Source organism: Cheilinus undulatus, linkage group 12 (genome assembly GCF_018320785.1).
Source record: "Cheilinus undulatus linkage group 12, ASM1832078v1, whole genome shotgun sequence".
NCBI classification, from domain to species: Eukaryota; Metazoa; Chordata; class Actinopteri; order Labriformes; family Labridae; genus Cheilinus; species Cheilinus undulatus.
Window position 1 is genome coordinate 11,567,764 of NC_054876.1, and position 14,343 is coordinate 11,582,106.

Here is a 14,343-nt window from a genome sequence, read left to right on the forward strand (position 1 = left end):
GACAAAGATATTTTCAAAGATTTTTGTCTTTCAGGGTTATTTTTTTGCTAATAGTGGAGTTCCCTCTGATGGCTGTAAGCTGAATGCAGGTTTAAGACACATCTAATACCATTCTTAAGTAGACTAGTTCCTGATCCACAAAAGGATAAGATTGTGCTACTGCCAAATCAGTGTAAATGACAGCAAAAGATGGTGTGCAATCACAGAGCAGGCACAAAGAGTGAATCGATGCTAACTGTATAATAGGGCAGCAACAGTGGTGCTATTCAACACCAGAGACCAGTGCATTAAATCACTGCAATTCCTCTCTTTTTCTCTCTCCCCCCTCCGCTTGCTCAGTTGATAGTGTGTCGTTAAATATACTTTTTTAACAGCCATTAACTTTTGAACCATTTTGGGCCAGGCATGAACATATGTATTTAAAAATAATACATTAGAAGCCAAAAATATCCTACACTGCAGCCATGTATGCTCCCAGCCTCTTATCAAAAAGCAATAAACACCTTTGTCTAAAAAAACAAAACAAAACAAAAAATTAAGCTGACTGTGAGCAACAGTTTTGGTTTTATAGTATGAGATTAAACATGGGCAGCATACTCTAAAGTCAAAGACAATTAAAATGACCATCTCATAAGGAAGTTTGCAATCATGCTGACCAGAGGTGGAAAAAGTACTAGACTATTGTACTCAAGTAAAAGTAAAGTTACACTGGATAAAGTTTACTTCAGTAGAAGTAAAAGTAGTAATCTATATATCTACCCAAGTAAAAGTAATTTAAAATGTACTTAAAGTACCGAGTTGCTACTTTTGATAGCTGAGGAGGTTATACAGAAAAATATGTGAGAAATAACAACAAGAGGAGACTTATCTATAACCAGGTTGTTTTTTACAAGATGACACTTAACCTAAAGTCAAATGCAACAGCTGTCTTAGGATGAAATTTAGAATCACCTGCTACTGACTTTCATGTGCTGTGAACGTCAAACTTTTGGCCATTTTGTTGTTTGGCTGTTAGTGTTAATTTTTTCTCAGTACTTAAAGCCTCTTAAAATGTAGTGAAGTACAATACTTCCCTCAAAATGTACTTATGTAAAAGTAAAAGCAATGATTTTGAAAAGTACTCAAAACGTACAGGTACACAAAAAGAACTACTCAATTACAGTAATTTGAGTAACTGTAATTAGTTACTTTCCATCCCTGATGCTAACCCCTATTAATGGCCCATGTAGAGGAAGTAAATCATCATGCAAGACAGGGATCCTGGAAAGAAGCCATGCATGAAAAAGGAGAACACAGAAAGGAAATGTCCAACAGAGATTCAAACCAGGAACCTTTTTGCTGTGATGCATGAATGTCTTTGCACACTCTGCATGGACTCTTAGACATCTGACAAAGACAATTAGTACCCAGCTTTCCCTGGAAGTTGATTTCACCTGTTTATTTCTACCAGTGGGCTATAAACGGTCCATTTATGTTCTTTTTATTGTCGAAGAAACGGCACAATCCAAAATCAATCAATAAGTAAACACTCACACAGTGCTGTTGAGCAGCTCAGTGCTTCCATCTTGTAAATGAATTGGCTATTTTTGGATCTCCTGTTAAATGTCATCCTTTGCTGTTGTTTAGAAGTAAATTTAATTTCTACTTATAATTAATTACAGTAATGTTTAACTTTTTAGACTTAAAATATCCCTCCCTGTTGTCTCCCTTGCTGTTGTTTTTCATATTTTTTATATAGGCCTAATATTTTGATTTCACTTTATTATAAGCCTTCTTGCAGTTGTATCAATTATTTTTTGCTTTACTTCTTCATGAAATGGCACAGATAAATTGGGATTACACAGCATTTCTCACACTGCCTGAAGCAGCTGCGTTAAGCTGTCATTATCAGCTCATGTCTTTATAAATAGAGCCTCTAGTGCTGCTTATGATTTCCTGATCCAGTTTAGAAGTTGGGGGAAATTTTGATTTAGCCGGTGCTGTTTGGGATGGCACAGATTAGCCCAGTTGGCCTAACTGACTCAAGACACTTCCTGGTGGAGTGTGTGTGCGGTGTTGCTGCAGTGTTTTACCTTTCTACAACTTGCATGACTAATGTCTAACTCCTGACTTTCTGGTGTTTGAAGAAACCCCCAAATAATTCACATTTTTGCTTTTTAGGCTATATACAAGTTACAAGTCTAAGTACCAACTTGTTTTGGTTTTATTTTTGTTTTTTGTTTTTTTTTTTTCATTTTTGTTAACTTCACCATGAGGAATGTTTAAGTCAAAACTGCCATCACAGCATTTACAGCTGCATCGAATCTGTATATGGTAAATGGACTGAGCTTGTAATAGTGCTTTTCTAGTCATGTGACCACTCAAACACACCCTCATTCACTACATTCACCCCACATTCACACACTGGTGGGTGAGGTTGCTATGGAGAATTGCCATGAATGGCCATTATCAGTATCAGGTAATACCATTCAAACGCATCCATACCATCTACACATCACCGACGAACCAGTGGGAGCAAATTGGGGTTGTATGTCTTGCCCAAGGACACATTGACATGTGACTGCAGGAGCTTGGGATTAAACCCATGATCTTCCAAATGCTAGAAGATGCACTCTACTTACTGAGCTGCAGTCGCCCCATCTGTAAAATTTGTATTAATACATCAGCAGGGTACATGTGACAATATATTGTCGGATCAATTTTTTGAGCACAGGCCTATTCTCTCAGCAGGCAAATCCATCTTAGAAAGCTTTAAGCTGAAATGTTTGTCCCCGATCTGAGAATGAATGACCAGTTAGCTTCCTTTGAGGGGGAAGAGGTGGGAGTAACAGGTGGGATGTAGTTGTACTGCAAACCTGTAAACATGGGGACCAGTGATAAGCTTTTGTGTAGATATTGTGGCAATTTATCAGAAGAGGATGTTTCATTATTAAATTTCAGACATAATCAAGTTAATTGGAGACAGTTGATCCAGAAGTAAATGGACCACAGTTGAAGAATCTTAAATGATCCCTCAGCTCTCTTTGGCATCACCAGCAGTAACTGGAGCTGGATGGTGATTCTCCCACCTTTCAGCAAGCCTCACTACCCTATCTCTGTCTAAATATGCACCCACTGGCAGTTTTTGTGGTTGATTTTCGTCTTGCCTAATTTGAATCTACAGTGAAAAGAGCAGACCACACATTCCCGGCGCTGGTATGCTTGGAAGGCAGCGTGAGACATTCCTGAGTAATATTTCTGTGATGGCATCATGTCATGACACAAACACCTGCATTGACATGTAAAGCTGTGCTTAAGCTGCACCCAGAGCCCGAGGACAAAACACTGCAGCAGAGAGGCTATAGTGTGGGATTTCTAACATACCAGAGGACGACACAGTGACGTCCCCTCACATCACATGGGTGTGTTGTATCTCTGAGTGTGTGGGTCGGAGTATCTGCAGGTTTCTTCACTTTAATGCTGACTGTACTCTCAGGCATGCTGCTCTTCATTGTGTTCTCTTTAAAAGTCAAGTTCATCGTAGATCTGTGACACACCTGGATGACGCAGTTTCTTTGGCAGAACTCCTGGGACAAAAAAGGTGGGAGGAATAAAGATGCATGACGAGTCATTATATGTGGGTCAGTGACTCCTCTTTGTCTGGTTATGAAGAGGTGGTTGGTGCATCCATTCTTTACTCAAGTAGAAGAGCAAACACTTTTGTAGTTGTAATGATTTCATGTGGTGAAAAAGAACAAGCAAACATAGAAAAAGTCCTCTGAGTAAGTTTCTGTCATATGAGTATGTGCAAAACTGACTAAATGTGACAAGAGCTCAACATACTGGAAGAAATAATGAACACTGTTCCAAAGTACAGACCAGCAGGAAGAGGGAATATTTTTCTGTCAGAACTGATTTCACTTGATGCCTCTTCTTTTTCGTGCTTGTCTTGTTTATATAAACCTCTTACATGTCTTTTGTCTGTGCCAAGTATGTTATGTAAGAATGTTGCATACAAAGAATCGGACTTGTCTTTGGTGTGAAATATCCATCCATCCACCAGTTATCTATAACATTTATTCTATTCAGGGCCAGAGCCAATCCCAGCTGTCATTGGATGATAGTGTGGTTATACTCTTTCTGGTAGCTTGTCCGTTCAGGTTCAGGAAGTGGGGGACAGCCATCAGGAATGAATGGGAATGGAGGAAAGTAAGTACTTTACAGCTCCAAATAGACCTGTGTGTTGCAATTATCATCAGAAAATGTCTACATGCATTGAGTATGATCTCTACACTTCACGAAACGGTGATTTTTTCACCCACAGTTTAACTGATTTTCCTGGCATGGAGGTGACCAATATCTCAATTTACTCAGTCCTGCAGACCTCATAGTGTCCAGAATCATCTAGAGAGATGCAGACAAGAATCTTGAGGAAACTTTTACTGCGCTTAGAGGCCAGATAAGCCTCTTTAACATATAAACAAAAAATCCTTATGTCACAAGCATGCTTTTAATTGTAACTGTTTTATGCTGTCAACAGAAAAACTTTGTGGGGTAAGCGACCAAGTGTGGGTGTGTCATTTCCGAATGATCCTGTTCTATGAAACAGCTCTGTAACTAGCTCTTGTTTGAGTGCCAGTTTCCTTTCCTCCATCCTCTGTCTTTATTTGATCTACATGTAAAGACCAAACTGTTACCAAACGAACAAAAGTCTGGGAGCCAAACAACCAGCTCTAGTGAGCTGATCCAAATGATCTGGATCCCTACAAAAAAGACAGATTTCCCATCATAACAAGCGTGACTGGACAGACATTAGTGAGGAAACACAGGTAAGATCAGAGTTTAATGAGCTAAACCATGGCAAAACTGTACAGAACCAAACAGGACCGCTTCGTGGAAACATACCATACATGAGAGGTGTGTGACACAGCTTGTCTTGGCTTTCAGCTGAGGTTTTTCTAATTCCTGCTTGCTGCCGTAGTCTGAGTTCTTTAAACGTCAGTAAACAGCTTAAAACATTGGCTTTTTGGTGCCGTTTCCCTATGCAGAAATCGCCTCTCAAACTTTAAATAGTGTTTTTCAAGGTTGGAAGTTTGAGGTCTGAACTCAGTATGATATCGGTATTGACTAATATAAATTAGGAAATATTGGCATATCTGATTCGACATTAATCCAATGTGATAAATCCCTAACAGATATTTAACTTAAACTAAGGGAAGTTAAAGTAAAAATTTACGAAAAATTACATCCTCAAATTAAAGTACAGATGAATAGAATAACTGTTTTTTTCCTTAAAAAGTATTTATAAACTGTAAAACAGCTAGCTTGATTGTATAATTCTAACTAAAAGACAAAGAATAACTTTCAAACCATTCTGGGAGATTTTCTATAACACTTGATTTGGAGTGTGCCTCTGAAAAATCTCAATTTGAAAGACCATGTACCTAGCACTTTACCCTACCCCTCAATTAAAACAAGAATTGGTGCCTAAAGGGGCAACGGTCGTATTGGGATTCTCTGGATGATAGAAAAGTGATGTCTAATGATGCTGAATAGCACTCTTCAATAGTTATTTTAAAATGCATATGGGGTGGGGTTGGGGGGGTTGGGGGGGTCTCAGTCTCTCAGTCTGTGAGGACGGGCTGGAAACCAGAGTGTCGCCAGTTCAGGTTTTTATCATTCCAAAATCTGGAATTTTGTCTGGTAGTCAGGGAGATGCCAGTTCACAGTAACTATTATATTATTATGGCCATAGTCATTGTCATGAACTAAATGTTAAAATGCAGATATTAATATAAGATGTGTTTGGATTGGAATGAACTACTTTGACCTGTCTAACTTGGGAGGTCAAACATTATATTAGTCATCCAAAGACTGAATAGAGTCAACAAAGGACAGAAAAGGACCTCAAATCTCGTTAAAATGATCAGAGCAACCTCTAATGCTGTACTTTATCTTCTCGAAATAAAGGGCAGACATTAGCTCCCTGAGCCAAGAATTAGGAGATGGAGGTCTTCGGTCCTTCCAATGAAGTAAGTTACGCCTGCAGGCCACAAGAGAAGCAAATGCAATAATATTCCTCTCCTTGGTAAGAAAACAAGCAAAATCCTCAGGAACACCAAAAACTAGAGATTAGAGGGCTGGGAGCCTCAGGTCATTTAAGGACCTTCAATAGTGTATCATAGAAGTTGGACCAGAATGAGTTTAGCTTTGTACAAGAGAAAAACATGTTTGCAATTAGCGGGAGATATAAAGCATCTGCCACATATAGCACTTGTGTTAAATAATCTGTTTAGTTTGACTTTGAACCTTAAACTGTATCAGTGTCAGACTAGCACAAGGGGTAGTAGTGTTGGCCTTCTACCACCACCTAATCAAAAAGGTAGTAGCCAATCTCTTTTTCCCAGGTATTTCTAATAACTAAAGAGGGCGTTCCTCTGCTTTCTTTTCATGGAGTTCTCTAAAGCCGGTGGTGTTTGGGGAAAGGTTGATGTAGAGTGCTGGGTGGTTTGTGGAATGAATGGGCTCAAATTCCCACCAGAAACACTCAAAAATCTTGTGGACAGCCTTCCAAGAAGAGTGGAGGCTGTCATAGCTGCAAAAGGGGCCAAACTCCAAATAAAGTACATGTATTTGCATACAATGTCATTCCAGACCCTCTTGGTCAGACAGCTGTATACCTTCGTCCATATAATTCCTCTCCATTTATGTATGTGTGCATGTGTAGTATGTGCAACAATGGAGTAAAAATGTAACTTACCTTCGAGGGTTTATTGATGGATATCTTTTTAAACTTAAAGAAAGGAAAAAGTCCTAGTTAAAAAGTATGGCTGCAACAACACCTCACATTGGGGTTAAAACTCACACAAATAAATACGAAATTTGAACAAATATTTCCAATTTAAATCCATTTGACACAAAATGTATATTGCAATACTTTTTATAACCAGCCGGGGGTGCTATCTGCTTCTTTTGTTTGATCAGAAACTAAAGATGTGGCACTTTATCATCGTCATGTCTTGAAGGAGAAGTATTTGTTTAAAGCAGGGGTGTCAAACTCAATCACAGCAGAATCTTTTCTAGATTCAGGACTAACCTCAGAGCCCAACAGCGTCACCGTTTTAACCATAAACTGTCAACCTTATTTCACCAGTAATAAAATATGAAAAAAGCAACAACTTTGCACTGATGATAAAGGATTTATATATTTTAAAAAGTAAAAAGATAATCACAATAAGAAAAGAGTAAATTTATTAGTTCAAAAAGGTTAAAACATGAAATTGAAAATTAATGTTTTTAATGGCAAATATATATTAGAAAGAAAGTCAAAATCATAAGTTTTCTAAGGTCAAAATATGAAATAAATTTTGGTAAAAGTCAAAATATGATTCAAAATTTAAAATTGTGAGTCTAAAAGGTCAAACTGGGATTATGATGTCAAAGTTTGGAGTTGAAAATATGAGGTAAAATACAAAATAATTGGTTAAAAAGGTTAAAATATCACTTAAAAATTAGAATAATGAATCTTAAAGCTCAAAATATTATTTGAGAAGTCAAAATTATGAGTTGAAATGCTCAAAGTGTGAAATTAAAAGTCTAAATCCTAAGTTTGAGTCCTAATTGTGAGAAGCTAAATTGAAAATGTGAAATTAAAACACAAATTTATTTCTTTTCCCACATTCCTGACTTCTTACCTAAATATTTTACTTCTTACTTTTTCAGATTTTATGACTTAACAAAGATATCTTAAATCATCAAGGAAAAGTTTACATTTTTAAACCTGAGGAAATCTGCAGGCCTCATACTGATGGGCCAGTTATAACAGAAATATGAGATCATCTTGTGGGCAGGATTGAACGGTTCCAAGGGCCGGATTTGGCCCCCGGGCCTTGAGTTTGACACCTGTGGTTTAAAGAGTGACTAAAAGACCTAAAAATAAAGATAATTTCTCATATTTATAAAGACAAATAAAAAAAAGAGACATTTTGCACTTGTATTGCCAGTAAATTTGAATAAAATGATCATATTTATTCATAAAAGGGCTTAGCTGTAAAAACTAAAAATCATATAAACCGAATATCATGATACACTGTGTTCTGACTTTATCGTTGCATCTCTGGTTGAACGTTTAAAAAAAAAATAGAAATGTTTAAGCGAAGTACAGATACCTGAAAATGCAACTTAATAAAAAAGGAAGTTAAGTAACTCTTTACTTTCCCCTCTCGTTACGAAACTTAAGTATTTTTTGTGTTTGAGACATGTATGTAGTCCATCATCTCCTCTGAAGGCAATGTTAAACTTTGTTCTGGATTATGTTGAATAAAAAGTTAAGTCGCGGATGTTTCAGCGTCTTCCCCATAAACTAACAGAGCTTAAAATTGATTAATGTTGTTTAATCTTTCACCTGTCTTTTAAAGTCAACAAACACAGCCTGACTTGGATGGAGTGTTCACTCTGAGAAAGCGGAAGCAGCACGGATGTGTGTTTCGTCACGGTGCCCTGGCGTTGCCACCTGGCATCGACCATTAGGCGCTGTGCCATGTTGGCACTGTGTGGGCAGGAGCAGCAGATGCTTTCTGCCTCACTCTGCTCTGTTCAAATACCCACACACTATTTAGCCGAGCCCAGCGCAGGGAGATGTGTTTTGTTGTGTCCAATTCAATCTGAGAAACAGTGCATCAGTGGAGAGTAATGGTTTGAAGGGCTGTGTTTAAATAATTGTAAATCACAGAGGGCAGCCAAGTTCCTGTTGATACGTTGATTTAGGATCTAAATCTTTGGGAATCGACCAAGTGATCTACTTCAAATGAGACCAATAATCTCTGCTCTCACATGGAGTGAATTATGAGGGGTCTGAAGACGCTGATAAGCCCGTTTGATCTCGGCATGCTAAAGCCACAATAAAGGAGACAAAGGCTTGTGGAGCTGAAGCTTTTCACTAACCACAGTAATGATGAGTGTGCCTGTGCATGGGCACATAATAAAGTGTATGACAAAGACAGAGATACATGCACACGAAAAGCTCAGATTTCAATAATCTCCTGTTTCACGGTCGTATTTGGTATGCTTTTTACTGTGAGTACATTTTTATTCTTATGCTTCCTGATACTTTGTTTTCTCTTTACTTTGCCATTTCCATTTTAGAAGTTCTGTGTGATTTAAATTATCCTTAGTAGTAGCAGAAGTAGTGAGTCAAGTTACTGTAAATTGGCTGAAAGGAAATTAGCAGCCGCATTTACATCCTCAGTCCCTTGGCAGGTAACCCATAAAAAGACAGAACTACAACAGTAACTGTGCTAACACACACTTGCAATATTATTATAAACTGAGTTGAATAAAGTGCATAGTATAAAGTTGTAAAATGCTATTTTCTGTGCCATTTAAGAGTCTTTTTCCACATATTTTTGCAGACACAGGACAAGTCCCAGAATTTATATAAAAAAGAAGCTTATAGTAGTTACAGCACATGTAAAGAAAATATAAATTCTAGTTGACCCTGCCAGTTTCTGCCACCTGGAGCAGACCAAGACCATGAGAAAATAGAGGTAGGTATACTGACACATACATTATATGCCCTAAACATGCACACAACAGTACAATCACGCATGCAGACAAAACAAATACTTATAAATACACACAGAGTATACATAGGTATATGTAGGCATGCATTGCACAAAAACAGAATGATGAAACGCAAAGCCAGGCGGACTGGTGCAGCATAAACATATAATTTAAGGACTGCAAGGGCCTAAAGCTTCAATTTGCCATTATTAAATGAAAATATAGTGACTAACATTGGTGCAAACAGCTAAAAAAGGGTATTACAGAGATACTAAATCCAAAAGCATAAAATTGTAACATATTTGAAGACATGAAAGTAATGTGCTTCATAATGATTTATGTCCGTCATGGTTCTATGACAAATTTTTAAACACCTTTAAAACTTTCATTTGGATCTATTTTTGCCTTACTGTAAACAAATTACAGAATCTGGGATTTTACATTTTACAGTATTTGATTTTAAAGTTTCAACTTTTGGTTCCATGATGACACTTCACTGCAAAGATGTGGAAGTTGGTTGTTTAAAAACATCAAGGAGAAAAGTTGGGTGAATAATGCAAATCAGGAATGGCTGACAGAAACGAAAGAGTACAAGACTACTGTACTAAAGTAAAAGTAGTTATTTTGGTTAAAATTTATTTAAGTAGAAGTAAACGTACTGACCAATATATCCAGACAAATTTAAGTAAAAAGTACTTTATTTAAAGTTTACTTGTGGATTTGTCTAGTTAAGTACGATCTTCCCTTTTTCACGATAATAACATGAAAATGCAGATATCCAGACAAGTTATTTGAGTTAATAAAGTCAAATACAACCGCTGTTTTGGGATCAGTCTATCATGTACAGTCACCTACTGTCCAGTTTCATGTTGTTGAAAGAGCGCTGTAATGCCCTTGTTCCAACTTTTAGTGTTTATGTTTTTACTCAGTGGTTGATGCTTTTTAAAATGTAATGAAGTCCAAGACTTATCTTAAATATAAAAAGTAAATATTTAGGTATGCGCCATATTAAAATTACTGCAGATATGCCAATACAAACAAACTAATTTGGAAACGCTCTAAAATGCATATTTTGGGAAACTTTGCTAACTGTCTAAAATTATTGGAAAGAACTTCCCTTTAGACCCCACTTTATGTATTCTGAACTACATGGGTGTTAAAGAAACAGATTGTGTCTGTTGGTCTTAAGAAAAATGATTACCACCAACTGGAAGATAAGGTGATAACATCCATCAGAGGTCCGAGCTTCAAACAACTGAAACACTAGTACAAAAGGGCAAATGTCTAAATTATTTATACTTTGATGAAACATGGAATCTGATCTGATCTACTCACAGATTTATCATAACATTACCTATCCTGAATGAAAGACAATTTTACTTATGATTATGTCTACTCAATAGCAGATATTTGAAAGTTAAATTAATCTCCTTTAACATTATTGTAGATCATATTTCTATCACTACAGAAATATTTTTATGTTCGCTGTTAAAGTGTACCTATTATTGGTGTTTCTTTTTCTCTAAATCCTTTATTATCATCAATGGTGCTGCTAATTCACCTTAAAATGAATCACAATTAACTACTGGCTCTCTGATTAATCTATTCTAATTAATTGCATTAATTATCTCATTGTTGATCTGAAGACAGATTTCCTGTATTACCTGCTTTTTGAAGAGTTGTTTACAAAATTAGCTTATGACCACATGTTGACCTACACTAGATGTGACTGAAAATTACTGATGACGCTCTCGGGAAGGTAAATACAGTAGAAGACCAGATTATTATTATTATTATTAGGGTGTTTCTATTAGCATGTAACTATTTTTGATTATCCTAATATTTAATTCTGACAAATGATTTGCATTATTTATTTATTTTATCCACATTGAAAGACATGGGCAATGTTTCTTGTACCTTCCCCTGTAGGATGTGTTCTATTGTATGTACTCAGTCATCTCCTGTTCATTTCTATTGTCTCTGCCTTTATGTTAATAATCCAATACTATATAAGCTGTTAAATATTGTGAAATTGAAGAAATAAATCATTGAAATAAAATGTATTCTGAATTGTCATTTAAATAATCTGCATTTTTTAAGTTTGTTTCAATCAGGAGTGGTTTGTATGCATGAAACAATATTTACACATGAGATAATTATAATGTTCAGAGGATTTGCTGCCAAATTATAGACATCACAAATCCTGTTTGTCCTGTATACACTCTTCACCAGATCTTTGTCTGACTGTCAATTTCATGTTTATGTACGATCTGTTTTATGGTTATCATTTTGTTATAGAAGTGATTTGAAATAAATTGGCAGTGGTGATTGATTTGATATTAAATTTAGGGCTGTCAAAAAGTTGAAATTTTTAATCAGGGATTAACAATTTCTGTCGTTAATTGCAATTAGCTGCACCCTGTTGAATCATACTTAAAAAATCCAGTATTTTGCATTTGGAGGTGTTTTTATGTCTTTTTGGATTTTCCTGCTGTCTGAAACGAAGGGTAACTGACTTCCTGTTTGGAAACAGACCTGCTTTTGTGAGTAGATGGAAGATTTATCATGAACTTAACCACGGAAAAGGAACTTATCATGGACCTTTAAGGAAATAAGTGAACATTAAAAAGATAAATGTTTGAAAACACAAGCTGCAGATGACTTTTGAGTTGTCCTCTGAGCTGTCTGAGTTTTTACAGTGAAATCAGACATTATGGAGGAGTGGTGGACTTATCCTACATCACTGTAGCTGCAGCGAGACGCTGGCGTGGATCAACCAAAGTGTGTCAAAAGACACAATAAAGCATGAGATTAATCATGATATTAAAAAATTGTGCACCAATTGTGGACCTTGATTAATCACAATTAAATGATCTCATGTGGATGACAAGTTCACAACGTAAGCAGAAAGATTGTTAATCCTCTAATATCAAGATCTGAATGTGCATTTTTCTTCACTTTAAAGGTAAAAACATCCCAAAAACAAAGCATAAAGCAAGTAAAGTTATTGATTATAGAGGTTTTATGATTATAATAGGGATGCATGACATTGATATTAGCATAAAAGGAAAATTATCAGTATTGGAAGATTTGAAAACTTCTGAAGATATGTGCATTTCAAAATTACTATTTGAAAGTCACTCTATATATGCTAGATGTACACCTCTTGCTCAGTTTTTTTTCTCAAGAAATTACGACTGATTTGATACTATTGCCCATGTATTGCTTCAACTTATAGGGAGAGAATTCAGTTTACGGAACATTAGTCAGAACCTTCACACATTTGTTTTGGCAAATATGAGTTACTGTCAAAACTCCAGTATCATGCATCCCTAATGATTATGTTTATCCAAGTCAGCATATTTAGTCATGATGCTCTGTACCTTTGTTTTTTTTTTGAGAAATTGTTAGAATTGTAGACTTTTTAGTCGTTTTTCTGCGTTATATTCTTTTTAAAAACACAAAATCTCTGTACTCTACATTAGTTTGACCATGCAGTGTGACTCTGTATCCTCCCATCTGCAAAAAATGGTGATTTAGTACATAAAATTGTATAATCCTAAGTTACAAAACCCATAAAATTTGAATTTCCACTAGTAAGCATCTCTCCCCACACCATTTGTTCAGCCCACTCCCTCCTCTGTGGTCCGATACGACCCCCTGACAGTTCCTCACAAAAACAAAGGAGCTTAATGTGATTTTAAATAAAAAAAGGGGAAGGAAAAAAAATCTAAATGGTCAGCATAATTTAATGAGACAGAGTGTGAAAGGAACTAAGTGGATAACCAAATGCAGAGTGGGTTTGTGGGTGGGCGGCGGATGAAGTCAGAGATATTTCAGCATCCCCTCGGTGGTTTAGCCTGCTGACAGGAAGGAGATAAAAAAACTATGGAGTGAGAGACAGTGAGGGAGGCGGTGCGAGGAGGATGAGGGGTAATTAAAGCAGCGATTGGACTGTACGACATGCAGAGCATATGGAGAGATGAGAGGGAGAGAAAGAGAGAGGACAAAAGCAGTGTGGTTATTTGAATCGGCGGTCCCCCAGCTTGTTTGGACAGGCAGGATTTGCATGTTGGGTTTGGAGCCCCGGGGTAGGGTGGGGTGGGGTGAGGTGGGTGGAAACAGTCGTCTTCATGGAGCTCAGGGTGTGGCTGCTCGGGGAACAGGTCCTTTTCTCGACAGGGGGGTCTCAGCTCGGGTCACAGAGCTGACCTCAGGACACAAGATTAGAGCATGGGCGAAGAGCAAAGTCAGGTTCATGTTATCGACTTTTTTCCCCTCTATAAGCAAAGAAAACTGATCAGACATCAAAGACACCTGATTTCTTCAAAGGATTCAATCATTCTAGAGCCTTTTTTGTACATTTTGCTCATTTATACATGGATTATTGTCAAACGGTTGGAAAACCAAAAATCCAAATAATTCTGGCAACAAGTTACTCCTTAAAAGTCATGGCAGACAGTCTGAATGAGCTCTTTTGTGCTTCAAATGTTGAAAATAGGCAGTATTTACCCTTAAAATAGAGCTAAAGCTCTAACGTTACATAGTTAAGTATGAATTTTAAACAAGACATTAAAAAACACATGGTTTATGAAGGATAAAGCCTTATGTGGAGTCTTTAATGTACATTTTGCTGATTTATACATGGGTTAATGCCATAAATTTGAAAACCAAAAGAATATAAATCATTTTTCAGTGGTTTCATTTAGAATTTGGCAACAAGTCACCTTTCAAAAGTCATTCTTTCCTGCTTTAAATGTTGAAAACTGTCAGTATTGACTTTCAAGAATATAACTTTTTTTC